Source organism: Peromyscus maniculatus, chromosome 1 (genome assembly GCF_049852395.1).
Source record: "Peromyscus maniculatus bairdii isolate BWxNUB_F1_BW_parent chromosome 1, HU_Pman_BW_mat_3.1, whole genome shotgun sequence".
Taxonomy (NCBI): domain Eukaryota; kingdom Metazoa; phylum Chordata; class Mammalia; order Rodentia; family Cricetidae; genus Peromyscus; species Peromyscus maniculatus.
Genome location: NC_134852.1, coordinates 57595940 through 57616795, shown reverse-complemented (window position 1 = coordinate 57616795; position 20856 = coordinate 57595940). Strand labels below are relative to the sequence as shown.

The 20856-nt window shown below is 37.8% G+C and overlaps 1 long non-coding RNA gene across 1 annotated transcript in view; it reads left to right on the top strand.

The window, feature by feature from the left end:
• The window catches only part of LOC143266992 (uncharacterized), a 129727-nt gene that overhangs the window by 80653 nt on the left and 28218 nt on the right, over positions 1-20856 (top strand). The window lies entirely within an intron of this gene.

Below are 20856 nucleotides of genomic sequence, written 5' to 3'. Positions count from 1 at the left end.
CACCCTCCAGGTCTTAAAGGTGTATGTCTCCAATGCTGGCTGTATCCCTGAACACACAGAGATCTACCTAGCTCTTCTACCAAGTGCTGGGATTAAGGGCATGCGCTGCTGCTGCTGCTGCTGCTGCCACTGCCGCCGCTGCCGCCACCACCGCCGTCGCCGCCACGCTCTTGCTATGGCTCTAATAGCTCTAACCCCTGGGCAACTTTATTTATTAACATACAATGAAAATCACATTTCAGTACAAATAAAATAACACCATAATAAGCTAATATTATCAACTGGACAGCACAGATTAGGGAGGAAGTCATCTTCATGATAATTCACAGGTAATTGGATGTTTCCATAAGATAAACACATTGTCTTTCAGGCAGTGGAGAATTTCCCCACACCCAATTCAACTATGCCAGGTATCAGAGAGAGATAGCACCAGTAAACATGTAAAGGCACAGCAGAAGCAAAAGACATTCTGGGGTCTGTGGTTTCAGGGACCTTGCCTACCCAAGAATTATCCACCAGGGGGTTGCCTCCTGGTAGACCAACACCCTGAACCTCAATTGTCACCTGCTGTCCCCACCCCACCCGACCCCCGACATGGCTACTGGCAGAGATGCCTAGTCTTACTGCAAATTGATATAACATGGTTGGCTGGTATACATGGGAAGCCTGCTCTTTTCTGGAGAAAGGAGGAGGAGTGTATGGGGGTGGGTGGGAGAGGGGAGGTTGGGAAGATAAAATGGGAGTAGAGGAGAGAGGGAGGGGAAACTGATCAGGCTGGAAAAAAATTAATTAATTAAAAGGTAAGCAATTTGGTCAGTTACATAAGGGGAAAATAAAATAATTAGACTTTGTTTACTATGAAAGTGTCTTTTAAACTAAAGAATTATGTATTTATTGAGCATTCAACATCAGAAAGTACCAAGTCAATGAATTGGCTATTGTCTATGACTTTATCATTTACCTTGAGTATTTATTCTTTCTCAGTGTCATTTGGTAGATCTCAATACCATTGTTTTAGATGCACTGGGAAATCTAGTTGACCTGGTCACAGTGAAAAGCAACTAGTGGTAGACTAGCATGCTTTGTTGTTAATTTACATATTGTATCATGAGTAGGATCTCTCATCTCCCATCAAACCAGTAATTTTTCTATAGTTGAAAGCCTACATCTGTTTGATGTAATTTGTGTTTCTCCACACACTTCTATGTACACATAATAAATAACCATTGAAGATAAAGTACTGGATTACCTAGGGCTGTAAGTCTTCAAGAGATGACTCACATTCTATATTACAAAGGCTTCTCTTCCCCTTTCCATTTAATTTTGGTCTTGAGTAACTATTCCACCTTTGACTGGTACAAAGCAATTCTCCATTAATGATAATTTATTTTCAGGGATTCTTATTTGTTTTTTTTTTAATTTTATGCTGTTTCTGTGGAATGATGGGGATCAGGTTTTATTTGAATATTTTATTAAACATAAACTCAGTTGCTACTATCTTGTCAAGAAAAAAAATAAGCCAATTTCTTGTAGTTGATTTTTTCCCCTCAAATCATCAAACTGTACCTTGTGAGTCTGAAGTGGTGGCTCAGTGGTTAAAAGCAAGTATTTCTGTTTCAGAGGATTCAAATTTGGTTCCCAGAACCCAGGTCAGGTGGCTCATAATTGCTTGTAACTGCAGTTCCAAGGTGTGTGATATCCTTTTCTTTACTTTGCCTGTGTAAAATTTTATATATGTGTATAAACTACCACTTCATTCCCCCATATATATATGAACTAAAATATTGAGTTAAATTAAGAATATGTACCTTGCTATTTATAAATAAAATTTATATAATCCCAGCATTGAAAGAGAATCAACATTGGACTCCAAAGGGCATCATATTTTAAATATCTTATTTTGTATCATAATTTAAAATCTGGCAATGTGAACTTAAGAGGGTACTTAAGTATTCATGGTGCTTACATTTTGTCATCTGTAAAAATTGTCTTTACATCATGAAATTGAGCTAAGGACAAATGTGATGCCACACAAAACACTGCTGCTATTATCCTCTTGCCAGAATAAGGGGGTATGAAGTCCCCTGGGAATTAAAATTAAATCTGCCCAAGGCTTTCTAACCAATGGAAAATAAGTCTCAAAAACAAACGAAGGAAATTTGGTGCAGATCTAGTAAGGAACTAAAGATTCAGGGAAGGCAGTCTTGGCTCTAATCCCAATGTTTGTTCATTCTTCCTTCTCCAAAGTCCCAGCTACATGGGTCCAATTCTGCTTACATTAATGTGTCATGCTTCAACTCTGTTAATGCAACACTAGCTACCAAGAAGCTTCCAGGCACTGTGGAAAATAATGATGTGCATTTCCAGTATAGCATGTGCCTACCTATTTACCAGTTCCAGAATGGAAAAAAAGAGAATATCTTTTCAAAGAAAAAGGGAGTGAGTCACAGTGAACTGGGTATAAAGTACACTGAAGACAAGGGCCCTGTCAGGTCACCCTGCATTTCTCCTCAGCTTTGCATTAAAAAGGAAAAATATGAAAATTACTGAATGGTTGGAAAGCTAATTAACTCATTTTTTTTACAAAAGCCTTTTTATCACATTACTTTTTGTATAATTCTAAAAGTGTAGCTGGCAAGATTTCAGCAACTCATTTCTTTAAAATGCAGATTGGCCCTGCATCCTTTAGACCGTGGACACTGAAAATAGGCCATGGCACCTGCCGTGCAGACAGGAGAGCAGCTCTAGCTCTGGAGAGATCTGACTGTTGCTGTGTTTGAGTGTTTCCACACATGCTGACTTCCAAAACCAAAAGAAGCAATTTGTTCATTGAGTGCCATTGGCAAAGTGCCCGGTAATTGGTCTTTCTGTTTTTAAAAACATAACTTTTGTGTGGGCACATGTGCCACATGTGCATGTAGATATCAGAGGACAACAAAGTGAAGTCAACTCTCCTTCCACCTTTAAGTGGATTCCAGAGTTTGAACTTGGATGCTCAGGAATGTATGTTGAGTGTCTTTATCCCAATGAGACATATAAGCTGGCCCTAGTGGCTTTTTTAAAATTTATTAGTATTGAAAGACCCCCGCTCCATTATGAGGATATGGGGCTTTGGGCCAATAAAATGTGCTCCCCCCCATAACTTAGCCTAAGAAACGCCATTCTGCAGGAATCAGAAAAACAGGAGTTCACAGCTGTGACTAACTAGCCAGCCGGCCTTGGAAGAAAAAGATAACTATGGCCAGCCATCGGGCCTAAGATAGGGGATAATTGGGTCAGCGGCCTTGGGAGTAAGACAGTTGATATTTTATGGCGGGCCCCTGGCCTTGAAGAATAAGCAGCTGGCCTGGACAAGGCCAAATCAGCCACACACATACGACCCCAAGTTCACCCTGGCCTTCTTTGAAACAACCAATAGGGACCCTGTAACTATGCTTCTCGCTTCTGTAACCGCGCCTCTGCCCCTGGGATCCCATAAAAAGTCCCCCTTGCCCTAGGAAGGCGCGCAAGTCCTCCAAGAGACTTCGCCCCAGGTACCTGGTCTAAATAAACCCTCTTGCTTTTGCATCTGATCTGTGGTTTCGGGGTGTTCCTTGGGTTTGGGGTCTCTCCCGGAGGAAGATCTCTGCCGGGGGTCTTTCAGTATATTCCTTAAAGTAGCATTACTGAAAATTTATAACATGTGTGAAGCAGCTACCCACCAACCCCTAGACTTTTCTTGAGTGAAAGTAGCAGGAAATATTAGATAGAGGGATTTAGATTGTGGAGATAAACAGATAGAACATACAGAATAGCCTCAAGAGGGCCTGGAACTTATTCCAATGGGCCCTGACTGTCTGCCCTTGGGTATTTATAGAAACACCAAGGGGTGGAGCAAAAGACAGCACAGCCAAGTGCAGACCATCTCAGATACCTGCACTCAGGCCCATGGTCCAATCATCCCCTCTATGCAGACCTGCTGGGTAAAGTGACTAGGAACCTGAAAATGGGCTCCCATAAACATGCCTAAGTCATTCATTTTGAATTCCATTATGTATAAATTTGTCATTGGTTCGTGAATATTCCTGAGATATTAAGTAATTATTAAATATGAATTTCTAGAATGATGTACAAAAATAAAGTTGAATTTAGTTTGAACATGTGTTCAGTGCAAATTTCCATTTTCCTATCTTATGTCTTCAATCTTTAAGAAACCAGGCTTTGTACATTGAATTTCTATATTTTGGACTTTTGAATTGTGAATAAAACAATGGGTCAACAATTCTGCAAAACAGAACTGCACAGATTAAAAACAGCAAAAAAGCAATCACATTCATCTTCTTCTCCTTCATTAATTACCTCACTTGCAGTAACTTCATAATTTTGAACATCAGAAACAATACACATTTTAGTCTGTGTATTGTATGATGAAATCTGTGGCAGGGGACTTAAATAATATAAATTTACTTCTGATGTTCCTAGTACCTGGGAAAAGCAAGATTAATTCAGTATGCAGAGGGACCTGATCTGTGCTACAAGCAGGCACTTTGATCCTAAACCCACTGTGCCAGAGAAAGAAGGACTGTCTTTATATGGAAGGCAGGAAGAAAAGCTTAGATGCTGTGTGAGCTATTTTCTATAAAACATTCATTGTGTCCTAAAAACTTCACTTCCTAATATGACCACATCCTTAAATTTTGGCTTATGAATTTTGAAATGGATACAAACTTTAATCTTTAAATCTTTGAATATATATATATATATAATGAAGATTATTCTTCATGCTGTTGGGATAAATAAAGGATATTTGATTGTCAGGAACATAGAAAAAGCACAATGTTAGCTTATCACTGAGCTATCACAGTGAAATTAATAAATTATAATTTTATAAAAATCTTGTACCCTTTTTCCCTACTAAGAGTAAAACAAATAGTATAACTAAACATAAAAAATAAAAATTCATAAACACACTGCATTCATTCTTCTGTATTAACTATCTTTACACCACAGTAACAAATTTCCTTGGAGAAGTAAGACTCAAGGAGGGGAAGCATCCTTTGGCTCATGGTTTTAGTGTCTAGTCAATAGTCTTGCATCCCAGTTGCTTTTGGACCTGTCACAGTGCAGTGCATCATTGGAGAAGTGTGTAACAAAAGAAACTATCAAACCTGTTCATACAGGAAGCAAAGAGAATGAGGAAGTAGTCAGTGCCATTGTGTACCCTTTATAAGCATGGCCTAAATGACCTGCAACTGATATGGAAGACTGAACTTAAAACTAACAGGAGCATCCCACCATAAGTGACAAGCTTTATTTGCAGAGCTGCAGACTGATCAGAATTCCTGAGGAGTTATGAGAATCAGAAGGCTAAAAACCTCAATTATCAAAATTATGACACTAACTGCTTTCTATTGCCTCCCCTACTGTGTACCCCAATGCCCATGATCAGGTTTACCAGGCAAATTTGAAGCTCATAGTTTTGGAGTTCATGACAAGCACCAACTGTTTATTTCCACAGGGGTCAGGGTGACTGGATTTAGCATTTGTTTTTAAGTGACTTAAAGACAGGAAGAGAGGCAGAGATTGGATGGTAACCAGCTCCATTAGGAGTGAGTTGTTGGGGTTTCCCATTTCTTGTGTGAAATGGTTTGGAGTGATAGTGAGTCTGTGTACATGACTGTGTAGGTTCCTGGAGCTGGTGTCAGGGGATTGGAGGAACAACTGAAAGATATCAACATCAAGGTATAAATAGGTTGATAACAATAAATTGAAATCAGCTAAGGTAAGAGAAAAAAATTGAACAAAATAATAACCAGACTTCAGAGAATATGAACAAATTGATAGCAGCTTAACAAGATGATGAGATATTTAGAGAAAGTCCCATAACTGAAGGTTTGAGTACACAGTAGAAAGCTAGAAAATGCTGACACTCATAGTTCAAGAACCCATCATTAGTGGAGAAAAGACTAATTAAGAATCAGCAGCAAGATTTACAACTCAAATGCTGTCTAATTCATATGCTAGATTTGCAACCTAAAAGATATTGTTAAGATTTATTTATTTATTTATTTATTATTATTTTATTATTTTTTAATTTAATTTAATTTTATATATCAACCATGGATTCCCTTGTCCTTTCCCCTCCCCCCGTTCCTCCCGCCCCACCCCTCATTCCCATCTCCTCCATGGCAAAGACTCCCCTGGGGATTGAATTCAACCTGTTAGATTCAGTCCAGGCAGTTCCAGTCCCCTCCTCCAAGGCGAAGGTAAGTGTCCCTGCATAAGCCCCAGGTTCCAAACAGCCAGCTCATGCACTGAGGACAGGTCCTGGTCCCACTGCCTGGATGCCTCCCAAACAGTTCAAGCAAATCAGCTGTCTCACTTATCCAGAGGGCCTGATCCAGTTGGGGGCTCCTCAGCTATTGGTTCATAGTTCATGTGTTTCCATTCATTTGACTATTTGTCCCCATGCTTTTTCCAACCTTGGTCTCAACAATTCTTAGTCATACAAGCCCTGCTCTTTCTCACCAATTGGACTCCATGAGCTCCACCTGGGGCCTGGCCGTGGATCTCTGCATCCAGTTCCCTCAGTCATTGGATGAGGTTTCTAGTTTGACAATTAGGGTGTTTGGCCATCCTATCACCAGAGTAGGTCAGTTCGGGCTGTCTCTTGACCATTGTCAGTAGTCTATTGTAGAGGTATCTTTGTGGATTTCTGTGGGCCTCTTTAGCACTTTGCTTCTGCCTATTCCCATGTGGTCTTCATTTATTATGGTCTCTTATTCCTTGTTCTCCCTCTCTGTTCTTGATCCAGCTGAGATCTCCTGCTCCCCTAAGCTCTCTTTCCCTTGACCCTTGCCCTTCATTACCCCCACTCATGTCCAGGTTGTTGATATAAATCTCATCAATTTCTCTGTCATTGGGCAATACCTGTGTCTTTCTTGGGGTCCTGTTTACTAGGTAGCCTCCCTGGAGTTGTGAGGAGCAGTCAAGTCATCTTTGTTTTACATCTAGTATCCTTCTATGAGTGATTACATACCATGATTTTCTTTCTGAGTCTGGCCTACCTCACTCAGGATGATTTTTTCTAGATCCATCCATTTGCCTGCAAACCTCATGATGTCACTGTTTTTCTCTGCTGAGTAGTATTCCATTGTGTATATGTATGCTGTGGGACGGTCTGTATGTCAAATTGCTCTGATTGGTCAATAAATAAAACACTGGTTGGCAAGTGGCCAGGCAGGAAGTAGGTGGCACCAGGAGAGAGGAGAATTCTGGGAAGTGGAAGGCAGACACGGAGAGACACTGCAGCCGCCGCCATGACCAGCAGCATGTGAAGACGCCGGTAAGCCACCAGCCACGTGGCAAGGTATAGATTTATGGAAATGGTTAATTTAGGATAAAAGAACAGTTAGCAAGAAGCCTGCCACGGCCATACAGTTTGTAAGCAATATAAGTCTCTGTGTTTACTTGGTTGGGTCTGAGCAGCTATGGGGACTGGCAGGTGACAAAGATTTTTCCTGACTGTGGGCAAAGCAGGAAAACTCTAGCTACATATGTACCACATTTTATTTATCCATTCTTCAGTTGAAGGGCATCTAGGTTGTTTCCAGGTTCTGGCTATTACAAACAATGCTGATATGAACATAGCTGAGCAAGTACTCTTGTGGTATGATTGAGCATTTCTTGGGTATATGCCCAAGAGTGGTATAGCTGGTTCTTGGGGGGAGATTGATTCCCAATTTTCTAAGATAGCACCATATTGATTTCCAAAGTGGTTGTACAAGCTTACATTCCCACCAGCAGTGGAGGAGAGTTCCCCTAGCTCCACATCCTCTCCAGCATAAGCTGTCTTCAGTGTTTTTGATCTTAGCCATTAAGACAGGTATAGGGTGGTATCTCAGAGTCGTTTTGATTTGCATTTCCCTGATGATTAGGGATATTGAGCAATTCCTTAAATGTCTTTCAGCAATTTGAGCTTCTTCTGTTGAGAATTCTATAGCCCATTTCTTTCTTTTTTTTTTTAGTTTTTTTCTTTTATTTTACAATACTATAGCCCATTTCTTAATTGGACTGTTGAGCATTTTGATGTCTAATTTCTTGAGTTCTTTATATATTCTGGATATCAGTCCTCTGTCACATGTGGGGTTGGTGAAGATCTTTTCCCATTCTGTAGGCTGTCGCTTTGCCGTGTTGACTGTATCCTTTGCTCTACAAAAGCTTCTCAGTTTCAAGAGGTCCCATTGATTGATTGTTTCTCTCAGTGTCTGTGCTACTGGTGTTATATTTAGGAAGTGATCTCCTATGCCAATGCGTTCAAGACTACTTCCTACATTCTCTTCTATCAGGTTCAGAGTAACTGGATTTATGTTGAGGTCTTTGATCCACTTGGTCTTAAGTTTTGTGCCCGGTGACAGATATGGATCTATTTGCAGCCTTCTACACGTTGATATCCAGTTATGCCAGCATCATTTGTTGAAGATGCTTTCTTTTTTCCATTGTACACTTTTGGCTTCTTTGTCAAAAATCATATGTTCATAGGTGTGCAGATTAATGTCAGCATCTTTAGTTCGATTCTATTGGTCTGTGAAGAATAGTGTTGGTAATTTGATGGGGATTGCATTGAATCTGTAGATTGCTTTTGGTAAGATTGCCATTTTTACTATGTTAACCCTGCCTATCTATGAGCATGGGAGATCTTTCCATTTTCTGACATCTTCTTCAATTTCCTTTTTCAGGGACTTAAAATTCTTGTCATATAGGTCCTCCACTTGCTTAGTTAGTGTTACCCCAAGGTATTTTATATCATTTGTGTTTATTGCAAAGGGTGATGTATCTCTGATTTCCTTCTCAGACTGTTTGTCAATTGTATATAGGAGGGCTACTAATTTTTTTGAATTGATCTTGTATCTTGCTATGTTGGTGAAGGTGTTTATAAGCTGTATCAGTTCCTTGGTTAAATCTTTGGGGTCACTCAAGTACACTATCATGTCATCTACAAATAGGGAAAGCTTGACTTCTTACTTTCCAACTTTTACCCCCTTAATCTCCTTATGTTGTCTTATTGCTCTGGCTAGAACTTCAAGTACTATATTGAATAAGTATGGGGAGAGCCGACAGCCTTGCCTCGTTCCTGATTTTAGTGGAATTGTTTTGAGTTTCTCTCCATTTAATTTGATGTTGGCTGTTGGCTTGCTGTAAATTGCCTTTATTATGTTTAGGTATTTTCCCTGTATTCCTGATCTCTCCAAGACCTTTATCATGAAGGGGTGCTGGATTTTGTCAAATGCCTTTTCTGCATCTAGTGAGATGATCATGTGTTTTTTTTTCTTTGTGTTTGTTTATACGTTGTATTACATTGACAGACTTTCGTATGTTGAGCCACCCTTGCATCTCTGGGATGAAGCCTACTTGATCATGGTGGATAATTGTTTTGATGTGTTCTTGGAGTCTGTTTGCCAGTATTTTATTGAGTATTTTTGCATCAATGTTCATGAGGGAGATCGGTCTGTAGTTCTCTTTCTTTGTTGTATCCTTGTTTGGTTTAGGAATCAGGGTAATTGTAGCCTCATAGAAGGAGTTTGGTAATGTTCCTTCTGTTTCTATTATGTGGAACAATTTAAAGAGTATTGGTATTAACTCTTCTTTGAAGATCTGGTAGAATATTGTGCTGAAGCTGTCTGGTGCTGAGCTTTTTTTTTGGTTGGGAGATTTTTAATGACTGATTCCTTTTCCTTAGGGGTTATTTGACTATTTAAATAGTTTATCTGGTCTTGATTTAACTTAGATATGTGGTACCTATCCAGAAAATTATCCATTTATTTTAGTTTTTCCAGTTTTGTGGAGTAGAGGTTTTTGAAGTATGACCTGATGATTCTGTGGATTTCTTCAATATCTGTTGTTATGTCCCCTTTTTCATTTCTAATTTTGTTAATTTGGATGCTCTCTCTCTGTCTTTTGGTTAGTTTGGATAAGAACTTGCCTATCTTGTTGATTTTCTCAAAGAACCAACTCTTTGTTTCATTAATTTTTTATATTGTTCTCTTTGTTTCTATTTTATTGATTTCAGTTCTCAATTTGATAATTTCCTGGCATCTATTCTTCCTGGGAGACTTTGCTTCTTCTTGTTCTAGAGCTTTCAGGTATGTTGCTAAGTCACTAGTGTGAGATTTCTCCAACATCTATATATGGGCATTTAGTACTATGAATTTCCCTCTTAGCACTGCTTTCATAGTGTCCCATAAGTTTGGGTATGTGGTGTCTTCATTTTTGTTGATGTCTAGGAAGTCTTAATTTCTTTCTTTATTTCTTCCTTCACCCATTGGTGATTTAGTTGAGCATTATTCAGTTTCCATGAGATTATAAGTTTTCTGTAGTTTTTGTTGTTTTTGAAATCTACCTTTAAACCATGGTGGTCTGATAGAATGCAGGAGGTTAATCCAATTTTTTTGTATCTATTGAGATTTGCTTTGTGGCCAAGTATGTGGTAGATTTTAGAGAAGATTCCATGGGGTCTTTTTTGTTAGGATGGAATGTTCTGTAGATATTAAGTCCATTTGAGTCATAGCATCAATTAAGTTCTTTATTTCTCTGTTAAGTTTTGATTTGGCTGATCTGTCCAGTGGTGAAAGGGGGTGTTGAAGTCTCCCACTATTAATGTGTGAGGTTTTATATGTGGTTTAAGCTTTAATAATGTTTCTTTTACATATGTGGGTGCCCTTGTGTTTGGGGCATAAATGTTCAGATTTGAAACTTCATCTTGGTGGATCTTTCCTGTGATAAGGATGTAATGCCCTTCTTGATCTCTTTTGATTGATTTTAGATTAAGGTATATTTTGCTGGATATTAGGATGGCTACACCCACTTGCTTCTTAAGACCATTTGATTGGAAAGTCTTTTCCCAGCCTTTTATTCTTAGGTAGTGTCTGCCTTTGAATTTTAGATATGTTTCTTTTATGCAGAAGAAAGATGGGTCCTGCTTTCATATCCATTTTGTAAGCCTGTGTCTTTTTATAAGTGAATTAAGGCCATTGATATTAATGGATATTATTGACCAGTGATTGTTCATTCCTGTTATTTTTTGGTGGTAGTGTGTGTGTGTACTTCTCTTCTTTGGGGTTTACTGCTGTGGCTTTATATATTGCCTGTGTTTTCGAGGGTGTGTCTGACTTCCTTAGGTTGGAATTTTCCTTCTAGTGCTTTCTGTAGGGCTGGGTTTGTGGATAAGTATTGTTTAAATCTGGGTTTGTCTTCGAATGTCTTGTTCCTTCCATCTATGATGATTGAACATTTTGCTGGGTATATTAGTCTAGGCTGGCATCCATGGTCTCTTAGTGTCTGCATTACATTAGTCTAGGTCCTTCTGGCTTTCAAAGTCTCCATTGAGAAATCGGGTGTTATCCTAATGGGTTTGCCTTTATAGGTCACTTGGCCTTTTTCCTTGGCTGCTCTTAATATTCTTTCTTTATTCTGTATGTTTAGTTGTTTAATTATTATGTGATGAGAGGACAGTTTTGGGGGGGGGTCTAATCTGTTTGGTATTCTAAAGGCTTATTGTATCTTCATAGGTATTTTCTTCTTTCAGTTGGGAAAGTTTTCTTCTATGATCTTGTTGAATATATTTTCTGTGCCTTTGAGTTGGTATTCTTCTCGTTCCTCTATCCTTATTATTCGTAAGTTTGGTCTTTTCATGGTGTCCCAAATATCTTGGACATTTTGGGTCATGACTTTGTTGGCTTTAGTGTTTTCTTTGACTGACTAATCTATTTCTTCTACTGTATCTTCAACGCCAAAGATCTGTAGATGTAACCAATCGTCTTATTAAAATAAGAAACACAGAGCCAATGTAAAAGAGAAAGCCGAGAGGTCAGAGCTCAGAGATAAAATCTTACCTCCTGCAGTGCTCCTAGCTTCCCCGAGAGAGGGAGGTACTTCCTGTGTCTCTGTTTAAATAATCTTTCTGTTCTGCCTTCTCATTGGTTGTAAACCCAACCACATGACTGCCTCATCACTGCCTGTAAGTACCGCCCTCCAGGTCTTAAAGGCGTATGTCTCCAATACTGGCTGTATCCCTGAACACACAGAAATCTACCTAGCTCTTCTAACCACCACGCTCTTACTATGGCTCTAATAGCTCTGACCCCAGGGCAACTTTATTTATTAACATAAAATTAAAATAACATTTCAGTACAAATAAAATATCACCACATTTCCCCTTTTCTATTTTAATAAAAAGAAAAAAGGCAAAAGGTTATAACTAACAAAAGAAAAACTATATACAAAAGTACAATAACTATATACAATATATACAAGTAACAAATACCTAAACGATGTCTAGTCCATTTGTATTTGACAAATCAGAGAAAATAATTCCCTTATCTATCCTATTTTAGTAAGTTCAAAATGTATCTAATTCACTTTCTATCCTAATTAATCTTCAACTATAACTAACTAATCTTCAACTCCCTCAGAGACCCAAGAAGGAAATAATATTAGCTAACAAAAATAAAAACAAGAAGTGCACAAAAGCAACTTCCAAAAATTTTGTGAGTTGACAGAAACAGCCAGCTGCCTGGACAGTCACCTGAGGTTTCTCCACAGTGTTGGGGCATCATCTTCAGCCTATAGGCTTATCGTATCTGACAGACTCATTTGTGAAGTAGGTTGCACACAAGGTCAACAGTTCAACCTCACATTGGGTGAGAGCAGTCCATATACCAGAAACACCTGAATTCCACTAGTGTCATGTCATGATTCAGGATTTTAAATTCTGGAAATTGTTGATGGTTTTTGAATTCAGCTGTCCATTCTTCTTGGCTGTGTATATATGGCTTCATCTAAGCATCCCCTTCTCCACATCCCTCTATTAAATGCCAGTCTACTATTGAGAGGCGTGAGCTTTCAGTTGCTGTTCCATTGCACAACAGGAGCCATCGGCCCACTGCCTGTTCAGCTGCCTTCTAAGAAAAGGACACTGTACCTTTTCCAGATTGTGAAGGCCACTTCAGGGATGGTGCCATATTGTCCTGGCCTCAGAAGATGCCGTCTGATAAAGCCATAACCACACTTGTTTTGGCAGGAATCGGTAGTCCTTTGTTTCATGTTCTGTCTGTCCATTTTGTCCTGTTGATACGAGGATACTTTGTTGTCCAGTGGCTAACTTTTGCCACAATGAAAGTTAACTCCATATGCAGTTTCTTCAATGCCCATATTTTCTCTGAAGTAGATTGGTACTGCCAGGAGCTGACATGTCTCAAAAAAGAAAAATTTCTAAGTTATTAAAACATTTTAAATGCCATATTCTGTAGATCTCTGAAGGGTTTGAAGATGACCTGTCTAAAATACATCTGCTCAATTTTTAAAACATATCTAATATGACTACAATTTCTATTGTAATGTCTAACTACTAACTTTCATTTCTTTATATCCTAATAGTTGGTAATAATGTAAAGTATTTAAAATTAGTAATTGTCTTTTTCTTTTCTTTTCTTTCTTTCTTTTTTTTTTAAAACAAGAACCTTAAATCTAATCTCCTTTGCTTAGCCTTTTTCCTAACCCTTGACAACTTGTAACGTACCCCCCTAAATAATGAAAATTATCCCAGACCCAAAACCCATTAAAAGAACCAAAAAACCACCCGCCCCACACCACCTCTTTGGGAATGTGGGCGTCATTCTTAAAATTGCTTCCTGCTGGGTATGGGCAAAGTTATCTTTATCCTGAAAGAAAAATTTTAGGTTAATTGTCAAATTCTAGGAAAGGTAACTATATCCTTCATTATTATCCAGTCCGTGTGTATTGCCAAAGTTCAGGGTTTATCTCAAGTCCTTATTCAAGTAGTCTGTGAGACTGGATCATCTCAGCTAGTCATCTCAAAATTGCTCTGAGCACCTTGTAGTTCAAAGCTGATCTGTAGATGATGTTTGTCAGTTTAGTGATATTATTATTGTCCACGTGGAATTGTTGTTGTTGTTGTTGTGGTGGGGCCCCACGCTCTTACTATGGCTCAGTACAAATAAAATATAATATAAATATCACCACAGAGATCCTCTCTTCCATCTCTTGCATTCTGTTGGTTATACTTGCATCTGAAGTTCCCGATCATTTACTCAGATTTTCTATTTCCAGAATTCCCTCTGTTTGGGTTCTTCATTTTTTTCTATTTCCCTTTTCAGGTCTGGGACTGTTTCCTTCATCTGTTTCATTCCTTTTTTCATGATTTTTTTCAGGGATTTATTGTTTTCTTCTGCTTTATTTGTCCCTTCCTCTAGTTTTTTATAGAGTTCTTCCCATTTTTTGTTTGTCTTTTCCTCGATTTCATTTTTGATTTCTTCTATATAAGCCTCTACCCTACTTATGATGTTATTCATAACCTCCACTGGAAAAGAACAGATAGAGTTTTTGTAGAAAGTTAGCATCCAGTTTAAAAAGAGCCATAGTAACGACATACTGCTCCCAGTGATACTTGCAGCGGGTAAAAGTGTGAGCAGTCATTTCAGCACCAGAGCAATGAGCTCTGGGATAAAACACTGGCTTAAGAACAGCAGAAAATGGGTAGCACGGCCTGTCCACCATCACGTCTTAAAACACATTCAAGTGGAGTTAAAGGGACTGAAAACTGCACTTTCTCCATCAAATGTCTTCTGTAGTTTCTGGAAGACTTGTCTCAAGTAGAATCTCTGTTACACGGTGGTCAAAATAGTCATGAGAGTACCAGTTGATGCAATTTCTAGGTTTTGTGAACAGCATGGTCAATCTCATAACTCCTAACCTTATTCCTTCTGCCCAGTTATTTGTAAATACATGACAAGGGTGGAAAGTCTCTAGCAACATGACAGCAATGACCAGGAGCTATAACTAGAGAGATACAAATGGCTTTCAGTTTTTCAAAAACAGTAAATGGACTAGAAGTCTTGATGCTAACTACATATATGCTTCACTTTGTGATGGCTGATGAGGTGAGAGGCCTGATTCAAAGTATAATTAGGTATGGGAAAAAACGTGGGAAAATAGGAAAATTCTATTTCATGAACTCTATACATTTTGTTACAATGTGGTAATTTTTTTTTAAGCAAGAGGAAATTAGCTTTTCTTATCTTATCTCAAGATTCATAATCTTCCATCAGTTGGTGTTTTAAAAACACATGACACACTGTTTTGTAGATAGATGTTTATTTTTTCAAAGTCACATAATCACTGTTTAGAAGAAAACTGGTTGTGTACATTTTAGTTTAGATGGAGTTGATTAACTTTACCACATTGTGTTGTACTAATATTTCCCTAAACAATCTGTTCTCTGGGAATCCCAGATACATAGGTTCTCATAGATTTAAATTAAATATGCAGTGGGGTCTTGGGGACTTTGGGATGTTTTTCTTGTTTAATATGTATACAAAGAAAAACTCAGTAAGTCACATTGGTAGATAAAAATGACAAAGTAAGTCACTCTGTCTCAAGGTTCATTATGCATTTTGTGCACACAGATACTATGAACTTTTTCCTGAATTTAAGGAATGTGGAGATTTTATTATTTTAAATATTTTAAACAATATTCAATTTTTAAAAGTAGACAGGGTAAGGGAAACTGCAATCATCCAGGCAAGATGCATTTAGGTAAACGTTACTGAAGAATTGAAGTGTCCTTGAGATGAAGAAATATTTTAAGACATTAATAATGAAAACATAATTCAATTTTTCCAAAGCTGAGTTCCGACCTTTTATTAAGTACTCCCAAAGGTAAACAACAACTCTCTTTGGCATGAATGGACATTTTTGCTCTATTGTGATAGCCTGCATGGAGGTAGTAATGTCCACATTTTTTCTCCTAACACAATTCATTCAGGCTATCTCACAGGTAGCTCCCATGATATCTTGTGCCCAAATCTTTGTTGAGGGGACACATAACCACATCCCTAGATATGATTGAATTATCAATTAACATTAGCACTATTCATACCCAGATACTCTCCAAACCATGTTTGGGTTAAAACAATGAAAAAAATCAATGTGAACATTCTAGCTCACTTTAGTTATGTTGGCTTTAAGACTGGCTATTCTAATTTTTTTCAGTTAGCTTTGTCGGAATTGTACCAAGTTTGTTTACCAAGTTAGAAAAATTTCAATTGAGTGATTTTTATTTTTGCTTAGATGCAGCAGCCAGCCTTAAACTGACTCAAGCCATGATAATGACTTTGCTGCTTCATGTTGGAGGATGAAAGACACACAGTTTCTCATCTCATGTTATTGAATACCAATACATCATGTAATCATAAGTTTGTATGAACAAAGCAAAAAATCAAACCTTTTCAAATTCTACTCACAGAGTACAATCTTCCTCTATAAACACTAGTTTTATTAAGATTAAGTCATGCTGAGTTTGTAGAATAGTCAAGCCCTTATGTATTTTTAAAATATCCCTTTGCATGGTGCATACTGTCTGACTTGATCACATTTGTATTTTATTTTATTTTATTTTATTTTATTTTATTTTATTTTATTTTATTTTATTTTATTTTATTTTATTTCTTCTCTTTTGGAAAAGATGTCACTTTTCCTTCAGTTTGAAAAGGCAGCTGGTGGCAGTGTGTTCTGAGCACCATCAACATGTTGTAAAACATTTATTTTCCTCTAAATTTACCATCAATATGTTTTAGAACAAATCTGTGAGAATTTATTTTGGAAATAGTTAAGACATAATCATCAAGTAGAATTCTTTTGAATGAGAGTGGGACCTCTAGGAAACAGAAGAGAAGAGAATTTTATATAAGAGCTTGATATTTTCTCATAAATCATATCAAACAAAGTTTCATAACAATAGTTGCATTGTCAGTCATTGGAGTGACTTTTATCAAAACTATTTTTCTAATAAGTATGTATGAAAACATTCTATGCAATTTATAGTTATTTATTTTTTGAGCATATGAGTGTTTTGTCTGCACGTATATTTGTGTACCACATCTGTGTCTGGTTCCAGTAGAGGCCAGAAGAAGGTATTGAATTCCCTGGAACTGGAGTTATATGTTATAGGCCACCATATGACCAGGTCCTTTGTAAGAGCAGAAAGTATTCTTTGCCTCTCAGCCATCTATCTAGCCTCTCTTATAAATTATAAACACCTTATCTCAAATTTACCTCCGTTTGGCTTATGCTTAGAATTGACCAAATGCTATTTATACAAAACTGTGTGATTCAAGTGTAAGATAGTCCTTGTTGCTTTCATAAAATGTTCTTTCTTTGGAAAAAGCAAAGATCAAATCCACCAGCTTCAGGACCAAATCGAGTCTTAATTTGTTCATCTACCTCATCTTTGGATGGAGTTCAGAGGAGTTGAAAGTTGAAAGAGGGTAGACACTGATCAGTGAGACCATTAGATGTTTGCCTATATTTCACTGTGATGGGACTCATGGAGTTCCACTTAGTTCAAAGAATGATACTTGGGTACTGCTCTAGGAATATAGGTCCAGGGCAGCTTTACAGCCAGTGGGGAGCTCAATAATGTGGTCATTCCAGAATTCTGTGGACTATGTCAGCACCCAGCACCTATTACAGATGTGCTGTCATCCACCAGATAGAAGCCAAGCCTGGATCCCTACAGTAAGGTGGTTAGCCAGACTATCCGAAATAACCATGGAACTCCACATTCAATGAGAGATTCTGCCTCAGTATATCAAGTGGAGAGCTCATGAGGAATATATGCATCATCAATATCTGGTCTCTACATGCCCACATGTATATGCGCTCACACTCATGAGAACACACATACACACAGGCCTGCAAACCAAACATACGCACACTCACATACACAACTTCACTAGTTTACAAAGTTATTTAAATTCACAAATTGAAATTAAATGCAAGCTCTTATGTTAGTGATGGTGTCACCAGGCAGATTGACATCCAACGAACAGGCTGGCAACCCAACGATTGTCTCTATTTATATTCTATATCTTCAAATGACTTTCATACTATCAGAGGCAATCCTCATATTGGCATGGTGTTGTAGAATGTATGGGAACTCATAATTTGCATTCACTCTTGAGTTGAGGTGTTCTGACTCTGTATCGCCAGTAACTAAGGAGGCCGTGATTATTTTATCACTGCATAATTGAGGAACTGGGGACCTGGGAGGTGAAATGTATTCTGACAGGTAAAATGGAAAGTTCTGAGAAATATATATGAAATAAGAATTTAAAATGAGGGGCATATTCATAAGTACTCTCATTCCCTTCTTAATAATTACGCACTGTCAGGAAATTACCTCCCACAGGATCTCTAAGGCATATGAATTATATCCTGCATCTCATCTCCAAAGCTTATTTTCAATATGTCATTTTAATACTGAGTTGAAGAAGTTTAGAATTTAGTGTGGGAATTAGTCACTAAAATCTGTTCACAGTGACATTTTGACCCCAGGATTCACACAATACTTTTGAGGATAAGAGAAGACAGGATAAGGGTTGAAACTGACACCAACAGAAGAATGTAACTGAAATAATGCTGCACTTCAGTAAGCTTTTAAACAAAGGTTTATATTGCCTTTTTAAAAGTGACTACTTCCATTAAATTCATTAGGGAATTCTGGAGAACTACACAGATATAGACATGGCCTTGCAACCCCAAGTAACCAGTCCTGTGTGCTACACACATACAAGAGAACACTGTGGAAAATATTACAGTTGAGGTTAGAGAAAGATGCATTTGAAGATAAATCAAAAATGAAGATATTGTGGTTGTGCTTTTTAATAAGGCATATTCAGGAAACATCCTGGGAAATTTGCTATCTGTATACATTATTATAGAATAGGAATGAACATATACTTATCCACTCATACACACACAAAGGAGTGGAGATTAAAAGTCTAATAAAATAATTGGTTTAATAAATTTTGATAAAGTAATTATATTTAAAAACCTGAATACATCATATTACAATTGGTTTAAACTACATTAGTCAGAAAATAGAGGCCAATGGTACAGTTTACCAACCGGAAGAATAAACTTTCTCCTTAGCTTATAAATCACAGTTCAATGTATGTATCCAAATGCCAAAGGTCAAATGAGATCATGTTGGACAAACTGAAAGATGGGTACAGTGTATGAACAAGAGAAGCACTGGAGGGACCGTGGCAGGAAGTGAAGTAGAAACTGCCCTAAATAGTAAACCAGCTGAGCATACGTTATCATTATGTAGAACTTTACATCGCAGTAAGAGAGAAAATCCCTTGTTCTTGTTGATCCAGGCAACACTCATAGGAACAACACACAGAAGTGTCTGGTGAAATATTTATATACTGGTTATTGCAATGAGGTAGATAGATTAATAGAAAGCATAAAAACTTGGAACTAGAAAGTTAATTCAATAGTTGCAGAGGACCACCCCTGTCCAGTTCCCAGTACTGGGAACTCACAATTTTCTGTAACTCCAGTTCTTGGGGAGTAACACCCTGTTCCTGACTCCTCAGGCACTGTGTGCACATGCACATACCCACAAACAGACACTGAGACAGAAGGCAAACAGACAGACAGCCATACACACACACACAAATCTAAAGATTTATTAAAACTTATTAAAAATGTGAAATCACACATGAGAAATACAAACTAATAAATAATAACATCAAAATAATAAGATATCTCTTGTTACATTGCTTCTTTATCTGGATTATTCCAAAATGGATTTAAATGATTTATGGAGCCCTCAGTTTCTCCTTCTGCTTGATTTTGTGGGACTTGTGCTCAGGGTTACTGTAAATTGTTGGCTGACATCTGCTCTTCTTGTGGTCACTTAAATAAGTTCATTGTATCCTCCACAATCAAGGCTTGTTTCTAGTGCTTAAGTACCTTCTTGACATTTCTCACACCTCCAAATTTGGCTCAACACCCTTCTCCTATGAAGCAAAAAAAAATGCACTCAGTAAAAGTGTTTTCATCACATAATGATGGAATCTACCTCACTTTGTGATGTCCTGAAATAATTTTCACTGTAAAGGCAATGAATGGTCTAATCCAATTGGATACAGAAGGGGAAATGCACTATTTGGCTTCATATCAAGTATTATTTCTTGCCAGAAAACCTGGCCAATACCAGAGCCTATGTAACTTTCACTAGATATATGCTTTTGTCAATGGAAGCAACCTGTCTAATGTCTCACCTCTTTTGTCATTGTTTACTACTGAATTTCTCAAGCCTGCTGGGGTTTTAAGTATATTTGAAGCCATTCTATAACTATGTCAGAACTCTTGGTAGTTTTCCTATAATAGGAGAACAAACTCTGGGGAGTTGGTTTCATTTAAAACAGCAGTCAGTCTTTACAGGATACAGATTAAAGTCCATTTTCATCAGACAAAAATGAAGAGCACACATTGTTCCTACTGTACTTCACTGATAGGTAACCTCAGAATGGATTGTAAATACTTCTCCTGAGAGCCCCCTTTCCTCTCCCTCTCCTCTAGACATATAGGACAGACATAATTGGATTTCATCATTCACCAGGTGATAACTAAAACATTTTTTAGGACATTTTGCTTACACTTTCTTTGTAAAAAGACAGAATGACATCCAGACAAAATTGCCTGCACACTATTGTGGATAAAGAGACTGTACTCCAATGGACAGTCATTAGAACAAGTTCAGCCATCATGTCTGTGTAGATGTAACGGTCTTATTAAATATGAAACACAGAGCCAAACACAGAGTTAAAAGCCCAAGAGGTCAGAGCAGTAGCTAAGAGCTGAGACTTAAAACTTCCTTCTTACCCTTCACTGCAGCTGCCGTCCTTCCTTTGAGAAAGAGACCTACTTCCTGTGTATCTGTCTTTTTATTGACTTTCTCTTCTGCCTTCTCATTGGTTGTAAAACCAACCACATGACCTCCTGGTC